The 4,259-nt window shown below is 49.4% G+C and overlaps 1 long non-coding RNA gene across 1 annotated transcript; it reads right to left on the reverse strand.

The window, feature by feature from the left end:
• Positions 1–165: 165 nt before the first annotated feature.
• Positions 166–3,953, reverse strand: LOC116547861. Its single transcript, XR_004267211.1, has 2 exons — positions 3,441–3,953; positions 166–1,090 (listed from the first exon to the last, which is right to left on the reverse strand). It is a non-coding gene; the product is annotated as an uncharacterized LOC116547861 (long non-coding RNA).
• Between the last annotated feature and the right edge of the window lie 306 nt (positions 3,954–4,259).

Below are 4,259 nucleotides of genomic sequence, written 5' to 3' on the forward strand. Positions count from 1 at the left end.
CTAGAATCCCTGCCAAGAAAAGAATCCAGAAACCAGGAGGGACCCAGGTATCCCCCCTACTGTGTAGGGTTTCCTCCAAGTAACCATGTAGGTAGGAGCACTACTGTAGGTGAGGTGGGTACTACTTGGACATTTTGTTTCCTAGTTTGGTTTTACTTGTGTGTGTGTGTTTCTACCATTCCTTTGGCAGCAAATGGTGAAAACTAAGTCAAGGTGGGGGAAGAGAAGATGTGAACGCCATTTGTAGAGCCACAGTGCCATCCAGTTGAAGTTCTTTCTGAACATGAAAAACAGGATGCAGATATACTTGATTTCGGCCAGGCACTGAATTCAGCAAGGATGTGTGAGGCTAGGTGAACTCTGCCTGATCCAGGCTTTCCGTGACTGGGGTTTAGAGCCCATCAACAAAGTGTACCTGACATTGGGACCCCTTGGAGAAGCAGCGACTCTAGAGGCCCAGAAACAGAGCAGCCAGGTAGCCCTAAGACCATTCAGACCACAGGGTGGAACTGCCACGGCAGCCATTTTGAGATGGGCATAAGGGAAGCCACAGGCGACTAACGACAGAGAATGGGACCGTTTACTCTGGTCTCTTTTTGAAGAGTTCTGAGGTGCCCTTCGCTGGAGCCATGGTGGGTCCAGGGATCTTTCATCTTGGCGGGGAATAAAGGCGCTTCGGGCTGCTGAGTGTGCAGCAACTCTAGACCAGCGGTTCCTTGAGACAGCTAGGGGAACCCATGGTGGGCCAACCTGCCTGCCCTTCCTTAACGATAGCTTAGGCGACAGGGTACCATCCTGGGAATGAGCCCAGGCCAAGGCCCAGTGAGCAGTTACAGTCTCGTCCAGCTTCAGTCTTCGGGCTCCATGCTGCCATCTCTTTTGTGCTCCTGCGTTTTTCCCAGCACTTGTGCCCAGCTGCCTCTCATTTCCAGAAACAGGTTCCGCTTGATGGCAGTACGGCTCTACAAACACCAACCACAAGCACAACACCGGCCCTCCAAGTCGAGAGCCTCCGCCTTTTGCCTTGTGAGAAAAGTAAAGAGAAAAAAGAAACAAAACCATACAGGGAGAACAGAAAGGAGTCAGCCACCTATGACAAAATCCACCACTAGCCACAGGGGACCCTAGGACCAAGAGGCAGTATGCAGGAGACCCTGTGGGAACTCTGTAGAGACAGCCAGCCTTTGCCCTTCCTTTAGCTCTCTACAGATTGCATGGCTCCTGCTAGTGCTGAGTGTTCACAGGCTTCACTGACAAGAAATGACACGGGCAACAACTTGCCGAGGCTCCTAGTGACTCAGAGTTTCCAACTTAGAGCATCCACAAGGAGAACAGGATATAAGGCATGTAGTCAGGTACTGGGTAAATGGTGGGTTTACTGTGACATTTGACCTCAGAGGAACAAGTGGACAGCTTATTGGTAAACTAGAGGGACACAATCGGTGACTTTTATCTCTGATCCTTTAAGAATGAAAGTGAAGTTCCACCAGGCCTACTTCTTTTCTGAAACATCCCCCACTACCAAGGAGCAGCAGAGAAAGCAGTTTCCTAGAACATATGTTTGTGCAGATACAAAAGTCAAAAGAGAAAGTGAAAAAGGAGCACAAGCAGAAGCAAAAACAAGAAGAAAAAGAAGAGGGAAATGCAGGAGGAGCAAAGGGAGTAGCAGAAAGAAAAGAAGAAGAGGCAGAGAAGCAGGAGGAGAAGGAGTAGCAAGTAAAAAGAAGAAGAGATGAAGAAGAGTAAGAAGAAAAAGAAAGAAGAAGAAAGAAAGAAAAAGAAGAAGGAGAAAGAGAAGGAAGAAGAACTAGAATAAAAAGAAGATGAACTAACTGGTGAACCACCACATCCAGTGAGCCCCCATGATGCATATGACATGGCAAGTGGCTCTCTCTCCAGGACAGCCACCAGTAAAACCCACCCATAATGCAGGAGTGCCTAGGCTCTAGTGATAGAGGTAGCTGAAGGCGTCACACAACAGTCTGTCCAATCCAGTCCCACCCCAGCAAACATCTGGCCCGACTCCCTGCTGCTGGATGGGTCCACATTGTACAGATGCCTGCTGGACCTGGTTGCTTTTGATCCAAACTTTGGTTCCTTCCACAGGAGAAAGAGTGCTGCCTAGGGAGAAGAGCGGCACGTACAGTTATGTGGCTTGGCCTCTTGCTTAGGAGGCTTGCCTGATTCATAGAAGATTCTACAGCACCACACAAGCAGGTCCACACACTCACACACCCACCCACCCCTCCCTCTGAACTCCATCACACAGCCTCCAGTGCCACGCATGACGACTATGCCACAGCCCTAAGCATCTACTTTCTTGACTACAGCCTCCTCTGGCTCACTGGGACCCCTGTCCAGAGAAGAATCCAGAGGAAAGGAAAGAGGCAGAGATCTCCCCTACTGTGGCAGGTTTCTGCAAAGTAACAATGTAGGTAGGAGCAAAGCTGTGGGGGAGGTGGGTGTCCCTTGGCCGGTTGTTTTCTTTCTTCCCTTGCTTTTGACTTTCTTTTGTGTGAACGTTTCTTTTGTTCCTTTGGAAGCAAATAGAGAAAAATTAAGGCAAGGTTGGGGAGGAAAAGACATGAACACCATTTGTGGGGCCCCAGTGCCATCCAGTTGAAGGTGTTTCTGAACATAACAGGCTGCAGAGATACTTGACTTTGGCCAGGCAATAAATTCAGCAAAATGTGCGAGGCTGGGTGGCCTCTGCCTGATCCAGGCTTTCCATGACTTGGGTTTAGAGTCCGAGAACAAAGTGTAGCTGACATTGGGACCCATGAAGAAGCAGCTACTCTGGAGGCCCCGAGACAGAGCAGCCAGGCAGAACCAAGACCAGTCAACCAACAGGGTGGAGCTACCCCAGCATCCATTTTTAGATGGGCATAAGGGAAGCCACTGGACATTGACAGTAGAGAATGGGGCGTTTACTTTGGTCTCTTTTGTGAACAGTTCCGAGGTGACCTTGGCTGGAGCCATGGTGGCTCCAGGGATACCCTATATTGGTGAGGAACAAAGGAGATTCGGGGTGCTGAGTGTGAAGCAACTCAAGTCTGGCTGTTCCTTGAGACAGTCAGGGGAACCCATGGTGGGCCGACCTGTCTGTCCTTCCTTAAAGACAACCGTGGTGCCGGACGACATCCAGGGGATGAGCCCAGGAAAAGGGCAAGCCATAAGTTCCTCTCTCATCTTGCTTCAGCCTTCGGACGCCACGCCGCCATCTGTTCTGCGTTCCTGGGCTTTCCCCAGCACTTGTGCCCAGCTGCCTGCCATTTCCAGAAACATTTTCCGCTTGATGGCAGTATGGCTCCACAAACCCCAAGCACAACTATAATAACCCTTCCCCTCCAGGCGGAGTGCCTCCGCCTTTTCCAATGTAAAAAAAGTAAAAAAGAAAAAGAAATAAAACCAGACAGCAAAAAGACAAAGGAATCAGCCACCTGGGCCAAAATGGACCAGGAAACTCAGGGGACCCTAGGACCAAGAACCAGTAGGCGGGAGACCCCGCGGGAATGTTGTTTTCCCTTCCTTTAGCTCTCTCCAAATTGCATGGCTCCCACTAGTGCGGAGTGTTCACAGGCTTCACTGACAAGAAAGGAGACAGGGAACAACTTGCCGAGGCTCCCAGTGGCTCAGAGCACACTTAGAGCATCCACAAGGAGAACGGGATATATGGCTTGTGAGGTACTGGGTCAATGGCGGGTTTACAGTGACAATTCACTGAAAGGAACATGTGCACTCTTTTTTGGTACACTAGAGGGTCTCAACCGGTGACTTTTATCTCTGCTTCTTTAAGAACAATAGTTAAGTTCCCCCAGGCCTAGTGCTGCACTGAAACATCCCGAACTACCAAAAAGCAGCAGATGAAACAGTTTCCTAGAACACATTCCTGCGCAGATCTGAAAGTGAAAAGAGAAACCGAAAAAGAAGCACAAGCAGAAGCAAAAGCAGGAAGAAAAAGAAGTGGCAAAAAAACAGGAGGAGGAAGGAGGGTATCAGAAAGAGAAGAATAGGAAAACAAAGAAGAGAAAGGAGGAGGAGGAGGAGAAGGAGGAGAAGGAGGAATAGTAAGAAGAAGAAGAAGAAAGGGAGGAGGAGAAGAAAGCAGAACTAGAATAAAAAGAAAATGAATTAACTGGTGAACCACGACATTCCGGTGAGCACCCATGCTCCACCTGACATGGTAAGTTGCTCTATCTCCAGGAGAGCCATCTGAGAGACACACCCAGAATGTCCCTCCCTCTTTTGGGCATGCATTA

Source organism: Sapajus apella, unplaced genomic scaffold (assembly GCF_009761245.1).
Source record: "Sapajus apella isolate SASKATOON/1434 unplaced genomic scaffold, GSC_monkey_1.0 scaffold5108, whole genome shotgun sequence".
Lineage (NCBI taxonomy): Eukaryota > Metazoa > Chordata > Mammalia > Primates > Cebidae > Sapajus > Sapajus apella.